This window comes from Dendropsophus ebraccatus, chromosome 5 (genome assembly GCF_027789765.1).
Source record: "Dendropsophus ebraccatus isolate aDenEbr1 chromosome 5, aDenEbr1.pat, whole genome shotgun sequence".
Taxonomy (NCBI): domain Eukaryota; kingdom Metazoa; phylum Chordata; class Amphibia; order Anura; family Hylidae; genus Dendropsophus; species Dendropsophus ebraccatus.
In genome coordinates this window covers 16,041,289-16,055,038 of record NC_091458.1, presented here as the reverse complement: position 1 = coordinate 16,055,038, position 13,750 = coordinate 16,041,289, and the positions used below count along the sequence as shown (strand labels likewise).

The window sequence follows — 13,750 nt, the reverse complement described above, 5'->3', positions numbered from 1 at the left end:
TAATAAAATCTGTAAACTAAATCTAGAGTAAAGTTAATGTCTCAAGTGCTGCAGTTTTAGGTAATATCAGTACATTGCTCCAGTCCATTAGTGGACTATAATAGGGGCGTTTCGGGCGGCAGCCTGGGGCCCTGAGCTCCTGGGGGACCCATGACCACCCAAAAAGACTTATACTTTCAGTGGTGTACTGTCTCCTGGCTACACTTCCGCCATGATTTGCAAAATAATTAGTTTTTTTTTTGGCAATTTTGCACAGATCAGGACATCATGACATTATCTGTCCTGTACTATGAACGCCAGGCTAGTGCTGCCATAGTTACAGTGGGGAGGGGGGGGGGGTACAGTGGGGTGAACAGCCCGGGGCCTATGGTAAAGTTAATCTGCCCCTGCTCCAGTCTACAGCTCTCTAGAGACATATATTGGTTGCATCACTGTAAAACAATGCAGTATCAATTATCTATCTATCTATGTTACTATCTTCTATCTATCTATCTATGTTACTATCTCCTATCTATCTATCTATGTTACTATCTTCTATCTATCTATCTACCTATCTATCTATCTCCTATCTATCTAAGATTTATCTATCTATCTATCTATCTATCTCCTATCTATCTATCTATCTATCTATCTATCTATCTATCTATCTATCTATCTATCTATCTATGTTACACAGAACTGCAAGCATCATTATTCTCTATACCAGGAGAGCTGACATGATACATACACAGTGCAGCCTCGGGGAGTTATATTAGACATTGAGCTCTGCTACATTATTATCTCTATAGAAACATTGATATAATAGACATCAATGTAATTACCTGCAAATTCAATATAACAACCTCCAAAATTCAGGAGAGGAGCAGAGCACTGTAGTGGGGTAGCGGACTGTATCCAGGAGAGGAGCAGAGCACTGTAGCGGGGTAGCGGACTGTATCCAGGAGAGGAGCAGAGCACTGTAGCGGGGTAGCGGACTGTATCCAGGAGAGGAGCAGAGCACTGTAGGGGGGTAGCGGACTGTATCCAGGAGAGGAGCAGAGCACTGTAGGGGGGTAGCGGACTGTATCCAGGAGAGGAGCAGAGCACTGTAGGGGGGTAGCGGACTGTATCCAGGAGAGGAGCAGAGCACTGTAGGGGGGTAGCGGACTGTATCCAGGAGAGGAGCAGAGCACTGTAGGGGGGTAGCGGACTGTATCCAGGAGAGGAGCAGAGCACTGTAGCAGGGTAGCGGACTGTATCCAGGAGAGGAGCAGAGCACTGTAGGGGGGTAGCGGACTGTATCCAGGAGAGGAGCAGAGCACTGTAGGGGGGTAGCGGACTGTATCCAGAGTACTGTTGAGACTGCACTGATATTATAGAACAGATCCCAGACCAGGAGCCGGGACAGCGGAGAGATCGGAGGTTGAATCCCTGGGAGGTGAAGATCTCACTGCTACTGAGACGGAGAGATGGAGGAAGGGGGGGGGGGGAGGCGCAGATCAGATGGTATTAATATCAGGACTCCGCACGGCTGCACATGAGGTCCTGTGTCCACTGAGATCACATCAATGTGAGACTTACCGGGATGCTGACTAATAATAATCATAATCATAATAATAAGACAACTAGAATTATATTTCTCGTAGCTGTTAGTTGTACTTGAGATTATCAATCACTTTTTCTCATTTTCTTAATAATGTATATATCCTAATCTTGGTGTCATCTTTGATCGGCTTTGCTCATTGTATCATGTCTATCTCGGTGCATCAGGTATTATCGCAGGTGATGTAATTATATACTCAGTGCCTCAGGTATTAGCACAGGTGATATAATTATACTCATCAGGTATTATCACAGATGTTATAATTATACTCAGTGCCTCAGGTATTAGCACAGGTGATATAATTATACTCATCAGGTATTATCACAGATGTTATAATTATACTCAGTGCATCAGGTATTATCATAGGTGATATAATTATACTTATCAGGTATTATCACAGGGGATAGAGCTATACTCGGTTCATTAGGTATTAGCACAGGTGATATAATTATACATCAGGTATTACTACAGGTGATTTAATTATACTCATCAGGTATTATCACAGGTGATTTAACTATAGTCAGTGCATCAGTTACTATCACAGGTGACATAATTATACTCTTCAGGTGTTATCACAGGTGTTCTTTGTATGGGATATCCTCACATCATGACCTGTTGGTGACCATGAGGACTGGGGTTGAGAAGCACTGCTCTATCTGACTATTCACCATGTTACTTTCTTTCCTCTTTTTCAGCCCTATAATCTTTCTCTTCAGCATTCATTCTGTCACTTTCTTCCATCTTGATTGTCTTCTCCTACTCCTCCATCATCTTCTCATTTTTCTTCTTTCTTTTATTTAGCTCACAGTATTTTACTTCCTTTGCTTGCTTCTTTCTTACAATTTTATTTTTCCTTCATTTTCCCTCCTTTTATCTTCTTTTCCATCGCCTCTTCCTCTTTTCTTCATCTTCTTCCTTATCTTCTTTATATACAGAACTTTCTCCTTCTCCTTCTTATTTCCTCCTCAGTCTTTCTCCCTCTACTTTCCCTTTTACTTGTTCTCCTCCCTATACTTTATAAATCTTTCATATTTAATTGGATATTGTTGGGAACACACACACACACAAACACACACACACGCGCGCACACACACAGCTAGCAGGAGACCCCATAGAATCCTATGCACAGCTGTGTTTACACTTACTATAGAAATTTTTATAGTATTATTATAGTCCGTGCTCCCTACACTATTATTATTATACACAGGCCACAGGCCAACCCCGGCCGTCATGGGGGTGGTGATGGTAGACTGAGAGAAAGGGAACCCCACAAGCAGACCCACCCACAGGGTAGACTAAGCCACCTGGTCATAGCACAAAAGGCCGCACACCGCACCTGCACTCTCCACAGTGCTAACTAAGGGCCCTATTCCACCGGACGATTATCGTTCAGATTATTGTAAAAACGTTCGACTCTAAACGATAATCGTTCGGTTGAAATGCAGTTAACGATTAACAACCGAACGAGAAATCGTTGATCGCTTTATAAGACCTGAACCTATTTTTATCGTTGCTCGTTCGCAAAACGTTTGCAAATCGTTCGCATTGAATAAGACATCGTTCGGTCGTTCGCAGTGATTACGAACGCCAAAGCGAAGAAATAGCGAAGAATAATCGATCGCAATTACGATCATAAGTAACGATTATCGTTCCATGGAAATGAGTGAATGTTTTCAGGTCTTTCGCAATAGAGGTCATTTGAAATCGTTAATCGTTAACGATTATGCGAACGATAATCGTCCGGTGGAATAGGGCCCTAAGTGTGTGCATTCAAGGGTGCAATACAAACCATCAAACTTTTCAGTTTAAGGCTATGTTCACACTGCGTATATGTCCGGCCGCATATTTTCGCGGCCGGACATATACGCGGTAAACTCCGGCCGGAGATTTACGCTACTTGCGTCCGGCTACGTACGGACCGCAAACTTACGCCCGAAGTCTACTTAGGCTTCCCGAGCGCCCTACGTAGCGATCTGACAGCGGTCTTTTACTTGGAAATCTTCGCCTAGCCCCGGACACCCCACAGAACCTTTTGGATTGGCACAAAAAGCTGCAAAAATGAAGAAATCACCACTACGTACGGGACCGCATGTTGCGCTACGGGCGTAAGTTACGGCATTTTCGTCCGCAAACAATGGTCTGGTTAATTTTTTACGCCGCTGCGTACAATCCGGGCGTAAGTTCGTACGTAGTGTGAACTTTGCAGCCGTACTTTGTATACTTTCCATTATACGCAAACTACGTATATTCACGGAACGAGCTACGGCCAGAAACTTACGTAGTGTGAACATAGCCTAATGCATGAAAATGGACAGTACTTGGTCAGAAAAAGATGGTTTACAAGAGACATACAGACCCTGCAAACAATGGAAACAAAAAGGATAAATAAGAAAGTTTGGATACTTAGCATAGAGATGTGTTGTATAGATTCTTCCTCCCCATAGAAAATGGTGCACAAACTAATCAAGCCTCAACTTTGTGACACTCAAATGTTCCCCTGGTCTCTTGTTAATATGATGACGGTCTGGGGGATGGTGGTGGGGGGGGGGGGGGGGGTGAGGTCACCTGACACCTCTGACTTCATTACACATGTGGCCTTACCCATCCCCCTCAGCCATTAAGGGAGCACACCTGAAAATATCAGTAGGATACCCAGAGAAGGTAGGGGCCATGGACCATGTTTGGACTCTGCGATGTCACCCTCATACCCAACACTATGGAGTTGGTTCTATGGCTATATGTTTTATTTGGAGCAGGTTATGAAAGATTCCATGTTCTTCTTTTCTCAAAGAGAATCTACCCCCTGCTGGCATGGAGTCAGTACGCCTGCCTAAGGGTCCTATTGCACGGGCTGAGCAGGGCAGATCAACGATGTAAACGAGCGCCGATCTAGTAGTAGTACAGTCAGTGCACCACCATCTCCCATCCTGTACTGTACTGTATAAGACTGCTGGAGTGCATATACAGTATAGTAGTAGTACAGGCAGTGCACCACCATCTCCCATCCTGTACTGTACTGCATAAGAATTCTGGCGTGCATATACAGTACAGTAGTAGTACAGTCAGTGCACCACCATCTTCCCTCCTGTACATTACTGTATAAGACTGCTGTAGTGCATATACAGTAGTAGTACAGTCAGTGCCCCACCATCTCCCATCCTGTACTGTATAAGACTGCTGGAGTGCATATACAGTACAGTAGTAGTACAGTCAGTGCACCACCATCTCCCATCCTGTACTGTATAAGACTGCTGGAGTGCATATACAGCACAGTAGTAGTACAGTCAGTACACCGCCATCTCCCATCCTGTACTGTATAAGATTGCTGGAGTGCATATACAGTACTGTAGTAGTACAGTCAGTGCACCACCATCTCCCATCCTGTACTGTATAAGATTGCTGGAGTGCATGTACAGTACAGTAGTAGTAGTCAGTGCACCACCATCTCCCATCCTGTACTGTACTGTATAAGATTGCTGGAGTACATATACAGTACAGTAGTAGTACAGTCAGTGCACCGCCATCTCCCATCCTGTACTGTATAAGATTGCTGGAGAGCATATACAGTACAGTAGTAGTACAGTCAGTACACCGCCATCTCCCATCCTGTACTGTATAAGATTGCTGGAGTGCATATACAGTACTGTAGTAGTAGTACAGTCAGGGCTCCACCATCTCCCATCCTGTACTGTACTGTATAAGATTGCTGGAGTGCATATACAGTACAGTAGTAGTACAGTCAGTGCACCACCATCTCCCATCCTGTACTATATAAGACTGCTGGAGTGCATATACAGCACAGTAGTAGTACAGTCAGTGCACCACCATCTCCCATCCGAATGTTTCTTGTGTATAATATCCTGTACAGTATAGCAGTGTTTTGTTCTGTACTATAGGGATTATACTGGGCACTTTTTAAAGTAATAAATGATACTGTAAGTGCATTTTTGTCTTTTAAATCAGCTGGTGTCAGAAAGTGCCAGAGATTTGTAATTTACATCTACTTAAAACCTCAAGTCTTCCTGTACTTATCAGCTGCTGTATCTCATAGACATAGATATGCAGGACATACAGCAGCTCATAAGTACTGGAAGACTTGAGATTTTTTTATTAGAAGTAAATGACACATCTATACAGTTGACACATTTATACAATTTTTGTTTTCGTTGGAGTTGCCCTTTAATTATTGGTGGGTGCTAGAACCAATTAAACACATTTACATTATTTCCTATGGGAAAACACTGCTCGGTCCTCAGACTGCCCTCCGGTACCAATTACAGAGGTATGACTGTACTATTACAATTATTACATGAAGAATATATAACGTATCCATTGTTAGAATACACATAAAAGCACACCACATATAATATCCCTTTACATATTCATGAATAAAGACAAGGCTCTCCATATTCCTCACGGGGACCTATAGTAGAGAATCCCCTGGTATACAACCCCTAACCATATGTGCTATTAGATCACATAGGTGGCCATCTATACTGTATATCTCATGGCTGTATAGTGACCATCATGTGGCACATATAACATATGTTTTCCATGCATGCTCAATCTAATCCAGAGGGATGGCAATGGGTACAAACATCACCCCTAGTGCAACTGAATGACTATTTACTGTCCATATAACTATAGGCACTACAAATCTCAAAGGAGAGGAACCTAAAGTGAACTCTGGGTAATAATTTTAACCATCTGGGGTGTTTTTTCTATACTCTTTGGGGCACATAGGATAATAATATAAACCTTCTGGACATTGTGAATATTATTATCAATCACTACTTTGTATGTGTTCTGTCTGACAGTATAACCTGTATTATATGGTCACTATATGGCGCAATTTTTTTATGCTTGCCTGCTTTTTATATAATATATAGATCATAATATTGTAAATGTGAGATTATCATTTAAACACCTATGATATATAATATAATATAATATGCAAGGCTGAAAATGTTGGGAAGCACCACAGACCCATTAGCTAAAATGGATTCCATCCAAGTACTCTCTTAGCAGCCGGGGATTGAGTGGCTGCCATAATGTAGAGGTAAAGCAGTGGTGGAGTCAGAGGGTCAGGATACTGTTAGATAGACACCTACTATTCTATGTCCCTAGACACCACCATCGATTTGGTGCAAAGACGGCATCTAAGCCGCTACTGGGATCTTAAAGGACATGAAAACTCTCCTCGAAGTATAAAAGGAATTAAAGAGCAATTGTTTTCACAAGTAGCCGGGGCCGCTGTGCCGAGAACTGACCTAATAGGCCGTGAAGATAATGCGATACAGAATTATTTCCATTTCCCGTGAATTTCTATAATCTCATAAATTATTGCAATAAAAATGTCATTTCCCTTCAAAACCTATTTCCTAATTTTATTACTCTCAACCTCAATAGGATTAATTCATGGACATGACTGCGCGGCTCAAAATAAGGATAGATTTTCTGTATGAGGGGTCGGCAATCTGGATCCGAGTCTGTTCTCCATGTTCAGGGACAGAAACAGCTACAGGTCATTTCCTGCAGAAATCCTAACGCAGCTGCAGGAGCCTAATGGGATCTTAGGAATGGCTCCTGCAGCCATAGACTATAACACTGGGGGGCTTATACGTCGTGTATGAGAAGACTCAAGAGGATCCCATCTGAAATCATGACCTGACTAAAGTGTGGTACTCACCTTCCTTTCCAGTCTGCAGCCACCAAACCACAGGACAAAGGTGTTTGTGTGTATATGTGTAATGTAGTATTTGTACACAGTATGGTGTAGTGTCTGTAGTATATTGCCTGTGTAGTGTCCCAGTACAGGTGTGCCACTAAATCCTGTATTCCACCTGTCCGAAGGTAAGTGCACTCTGGGATGATGGGTGTCGTTCTGTCCCATCACCACTTGGTGTCTCACTCTCCCCTGTCTGTTGGCACAGCTGAAGGAAGGAAAAGGGTTAACCGTGTGTTCTTTGCTGCACTGTTCTGTCCAATCACTGGCTTGGGTGCCACACACTGTCTTACACCTCACTTCTTCACCAGGGATTCTTCTAACAAGTCAGGACAATCCAAAGCCCGGATTGATCTGCATTGGAGCAAAAAGCATAAGCTGAAGTACTCCACTGGATCCTTCTCGACCTTCTCAGGTATTCTTTTCTCATTCTAAATGTGAGAACGAGAGTCATCTTCTACACAAAGTCACCACAAAACCATCCCGGCAGAGTATTGCACACTCCAAGCACCCAAAGCTAAATATTCTGTGTTATCCACCAAGAGAAAGGACATTGTGCTGTTTGTGATTTGGTGCTCTTTATACTGGAAAGTTCTGTATTACACTGAAGACCCTTAGTAAAAGTTGTCTTCTATTTTAGTGCTAGACTCTATGGGGGAGATTTAGTGGTGTAACCCCCTGCTGTTAACAACTAGCAACCCCGGGCCACACCACCTGTGTGGTGTCCATGTCTATTATGTACATGTGTAATATATGTAGTGTAATATTGTTGTGCAGTGTCTGTATGTCTGTGTTTGTAATGTACATAGTTTCTTGTTGTGACGTAGTGTAATGTTTGTATGTGCAGTGCACGGATAGTGTTCTGCGGACTGGACCTGGGAGTGGGATGTTGGAAGCTCCTATACTGTTTGCGCTAGTGTTACGCGGCTGTGTCAGTACATGAGCACGAACTTTCAAACAGTATCAGAGCTTATGACATCATAATTAATCATAATGTTGTGAGCTCCGAGGTTCAGTCAGCAGAACACCGTCAGTGCACAGATGGGTTTTTGTGGATGTGTAATGCGAGGATCAGGGAGTTAGCGGGCTTAGACCATGTTGGCCATGATGCAACTAGCCACTGCTTACAGTCCTCAAACACTAGATGCCTACACACAGGGGCATAACTATCACCATAGCTGCCATAGCGGCTGCTATGGGGCCCGCTGCATCAGGGGGCCCACTAGCCTACTCCTGCAATACACTGGAGCCCCTGAACCGTCATCATTTGCAGTCCCTGGTGGTGGAGTAGGCTTTCAGGGAGCTGCAAATGTCCCTGTAGCTGCAAGCACTGCTGCCGAGCACTTGCAGTTAATTGTTAAAGGTTACGACTACACTTGACAGGTTTGTGGTCAGTTGGGAGGGGGCCTAATCAAACGTTTGCTATGGGGGCGAGCTATTTCTAGTTTCAGCCCTGGTACACATGAGACTGCCGATCAGTGAGAAGCTAGGGGGCTCGCCAGATGTGGCCGTGTGCTGCTGTGGTGGATGGGCATTTACAAAGTCAGCGTTTATGAGCACAAAATTAAAGGAACAAGAAACCACAATGATTTACTTAAAATACAAGCAATAGAATAAAAGGAAAGAAGTTGCCTATAGGAAACCTAATGAAACTGAAAGAAAGCCATCTATAAGGAGGAGGCAAAACATTAAAGGGGTAGTTCACACAATTTTTTTTCTTTCAAATCAACTGGTGCCAGAAAGTGCCAGAGATTTGTAATTTACTTCTATTAAAATTTTTTCTGTCTTCCAGTACTTATCAGCTGCTGCATGTCCTACAGGAAGTGGTGTATTCTCTCCAATCTAACACAGCGCTCTCTGCTGCCACCTCTGTCCATGTCAGAATTGTCCAGAGCAGGAGAGGTTTTCTATGGGGATTTGCTGCTGCTCTGGACATTTCCTGATATGGACAGAGGTGACAGCAGCTGATAAGTACTGGAAGACAGAAAAAAATTACAGAACCATATAACTTTCTGTCACCAGTTGACTTGAAAGCAAAAAAAAAAAAAAAAAAAGATTGGTGAACAATCACTTTAATGTTGCAAATAAGAAGAAATGGCCACATCTGAAGGATAAATCAAGTACACAATGGTGTGAAGGAGAGGAACACGTACTATAGGGTGAATGTATTGTATCAATGCAGGTGTATACTATCATACGTGTGTGTGAACATAGCCTTAGGGTCAGGGTGGTGAAGTATATTTGGCCACTTACGTTACTGGGTGGAGAAAGTCAGATGATCTATTCACAGCTCTGAAGGACATGGAAACATCTATCGAATGACCTTACAGCAACAATGGAGACGATCAGTCAAATGCAGAAGAAAACAAAAGGAAGTTTACCGCCTAAGAAGGTCTGACATAGATTCCCGCCATCTCCGCTACCTGAGCGCTCACAATGGATTACCCATATGTAGAAAGCTTCCTTCCTGCATAATTTGTGCGCTGATCTTGACTACAGGCCAATACCTACAGGAAAAATACTTAAAGAGATATTCCACTCAAACATAAATTTTGATATGTTGCTGCCCATGGTGAGACTAACAATTCCTTCCATACTTGTTATTATCTATTCAGTCTGAGCTGCTGCTTTCTGCTGAAAACACAAAAATCTGTGTGAGCCTTTCCGTCGGTCTCCCCCTCCTACCCCCTCCCCTCTGAGACGTTTGATGTAATCAAGTCCCTGGCTGGCTGTATCTGCAACACTGTATCTTCTTTGTAATACTGGGAAGGTTTTTTTGAAGTCAAGTAGCGGATAAACTCACTGTGATTAATCCTCCCCTCATAACAAAGTTGCAGTTGACTTGTTGCAGCAGCCGTCTCAGAAGGGAGGGGGGAGGAGGGGGAGACGGAGAGAAAAGCTCACACACAGATTTCTGTGTCTTCAGCAGAAAACAGCAGCTGAGAACTGGGGGAAGGAGACTGAATAGATAATAACAAGTATAGAAGGAATTGTTAGTCTCACCATGGGCAGGTGCATATCAAAAGTTTTTTTGCGTGGAATACCTCTAAGTATTTTTTAAAAGGTTTTTTTTTATAGAGCCACTTTGTGATCTGCATATTAGCAAATGATATGGATGTATTACTATTAATTATTACCCCCCCTCAGCATAGAGTGGTCTGCTGGGTGATGAGGACGGTGTGTGAGATAGTCCCGACCACTGACGGATTATATGGAATTATATGCAGCTGATGAGTGCTGTGAGAGCGGCTGTATTCTGGATTATACACAGGAGCTTTGTTAGAAGAAAAGTAAATGGAAATTAAGGGGGAGATTTATCAACCATGGTGTAAAGTGAAACTGGCTCAGTTGCCCCTAGCAACCAATCAGATTCCACCTTTCATTCCTCACAGACTCTTAGAAAAATGAAAGGTGGAATCTGATTGGTTGCTAGGGGCAACTGAGCCAGTTTCACTTTACTCCATGTTTAATAAATCTCCCCCTTTAAAACTTTCTTCCCATACTAAGAAGAACTTGAAGTGTTAGTAGAACAGTTCTACATTCTAGGTTCTCTTTCTCAGTTCCCCATTTCTCTAATATGAATAATAACACACAGCTGTATACCATCATCTGACATACAGTAAATCCACTCCCATATGTCTCGCTGTCTTTGGTGTAGATACCGGCCCACCTTAAGGACTTGTATTAGGTTTATTATAGACGAGAAGGGACTTCATAGCCTTCAAGGGTTTATGGCCATGTAATGTGCTCCAGCTATGTAACTGGGATCTACAAATTAATGTAAAAATTAAAGGGTTTTCCAGGATTAGAAAAAAAAAACCCACAGCTAAATAAAATAAAGCTGATTATCATCCTGTGTATTTGGGCTCTATGAGGTGCTTTCAAGGTGTTAGGGGGTACTCAGTTCTGATCTTCGCTTTGAGCAGTCCATAGATACCCAAGATTTTAGAATAAGCTTTGGATCTGGCTGTCCAGGCACGATCGGAGTTGTAGTTTTGCAACAGCTGCAGGGCCGAAGGTTCCCCATCCCTGGCCTGTACCCTCTGAGTTGTACATTGCTGCAGAATATTCATAAATATTATAATTAGAAATATATTAATTTATTCAGAATTTCATTTTAACTTAGAACATGGACCATGTTTGGCAATGAGAACTTCCGTACGACTGTGAAAGATAAAGAGCGGGTGTCTGATGAGAATGCGCAAGGCAGAGATGACAGAAAGTGACGGATTATTCAGAAAATGAAGTATGGAGTGATTATAGTCCTTACTTATCATATTGCATGCTATCCCCCATAATGACGTAATAAGAAAAGTAAACACAGGCTAAAACAATAGAAAATATCCAGGAAGGTCACAAAGAGTTGAGAAAACTTGCATCTAAATACTATAATACTGCCCCTATGTACAAGAATATAACTACTATAATACTGCTCCTATATACAGGAATATAACTACTATAATATTGCTCCTATATACAGGAATATAACTACTATAATACTACTCCTATATACAGGAATATAACTACTATAATACTGCTCCTATATACAAGAATATAACTACTATAATACTGCCTCTATATACAGGAATATAACTACTATAATACTGCTCCTATATACAAGGATATAACTACTATAATACTGCTCCTATATACAAGAATATAACTACTATAATACTGCTCCTATATACAAGAATATAACTACTATAATACTGCTCCTATATACAAGAATATAACTACTATAATACTGCCCCCCTATATACAGAAATATAACTACTATAATACTGCTCCTATATACAAGAATATAACTACTATAATACTGCTATATACTAGAATATAACTACTATAATACTGCTCCCTATATACAGGAATATAACTACTATAATACTGCTCCTATATACAGGGATATAACTACTATAATACTGCTCCTATATACAAGAATATAACTACTATAATACTGCTCCTATATACAAGAATATAACTACTATAATACTGCTCCCATATACAAGAATATAACTACTATAATACTGCCCCCCTATATACAGGAATATAACTACTATAATACTGCTCCTATATACAAGAATATAACTACTAAAATACTGCTCCTATATACAAGAATATAACTACTATAATCTCAAAAGGCAGATAGCAGTCGGCACCACAAACATACAGCAGTAGTCAGGACAGAGGTGAGATAATAAATCCACCGGGGTGCTCCGTATAGAAAAAGACAAATGCAATAGCAAATGGAAAAAACAGATCCGGGCACTCACCGGCAAGGTAGGATTTCTTTATTCAGCCACTATGTTCAGCGGGGAAGGGAGGACAGGTGGAGGTGCGGGCGCACGCTACCCCAGGACAGCTGTTTCACGGCTGATTGCCGCTTCCTCAAGCTTAGGGTATTACTAATACCCTAAGCTTGAGGAAGCGGCAATCAGCCGTGAAACAGCTGTCCTGGGGTAGCGTGCGCCCGCACCTCCACCTGTCCTCCCTTCCCCGCTGAACATAGTGGCTGAATAAAGAAATCCTACCTTGCCGGTGAGTGCCCGGATCTGTTTTTTCCATTTGCTATAACTACTATAATACTGCCCCCTATATACAGGAATATAACTACTATAATACTGCTCCTATATACAGGAATATAACTACTATAATACTGCCTCCTATATACAGGAATATAACTACTATAATACTGCTCCTATATACAGGAATATAACTACTATAATACTGCCCCTATATACAGATATATAACTACTATAATACTGCCCCCTATATACAAGAATATAACTACTATAATACTGCCCCCTATATACAGGAATATAACTACTATAATACTGCTCCTATATACAAGAATATAACTACTATAATACTGCTCCTATATACAGGAATATAACTACTATAATACTGCTCCTATGTACAAGAATATAACTACTATAATACTGCTCCTATATACAAGAATATAACTACTATAATACTGCCCCCCTATATACAGGAATATAACTACTGTAATACTGCCCCCCTATATACAGGAATATAACTACTGTAATACTGCCCCCCTATATACAGGAATATAACTACTATAATACTGCCCCCCTATATACAGGAATATAACTACTATAATACTGCCTCCTATATACAAGAATATAACTACTATACTTCCGCCCCTATAGACATAACATTGCCTTCCTAGTACAGTATAGAATGATGGTATAGCAGTATATGGACATGTTATCACCTCTGATATCGTGTAGGCGTCCGCACTCTCCGGCTCGTGTGTACAGGTGGACAGGCACATTTGTCGGACTGTCATATTTTTCCATTTCCTTTGTATCCAGTATAAATATGTGACGCAGTCATGTGACCTCACTCGTTTCTCGCTGTTTTGGTACTAGAGACAGTAAATATTGTATCTTCTTAGAATCGGAAACGGTGTGGACAGTTATCTG

At 41.7% G+C, this 13,750-nt stretch overlaps 1 protein-coding gene across 3 annotated transcripts in view; it reads right to left on the bottom strand.

Moving 5' to 3' along the window:
* Positions 1-13,750, bottom strand: part of P2RY6 (pyrimidinergic receptor P2Y6) — a 51,780-nt gene that overhangs the window by 15,520 nt on the left and 22,510 nt on the right. The window contains exons 1-2 of one of the 3 annotated variants that reach the window (XM_069969572.1): positions 10,445-10,504; positions 9,561-9,630 (exon numbers count right to left, since the gene is read on the bottom strand). The exons of 1 other annotated variant lie outside the window; for it this stretch is intronic. The gene's annotated coding sequence lies outside the window, so the exon portion shown is untranslated. Of the gene's footprint in view, positions 1-9,560; positions 9,631-9,688; positions 9,714-10,444; positions 10,505-13,750 lie in introns of those variants that run through there. One more of the 3 variants, XM_069969573.1, reaches the window with a different exon arrangement.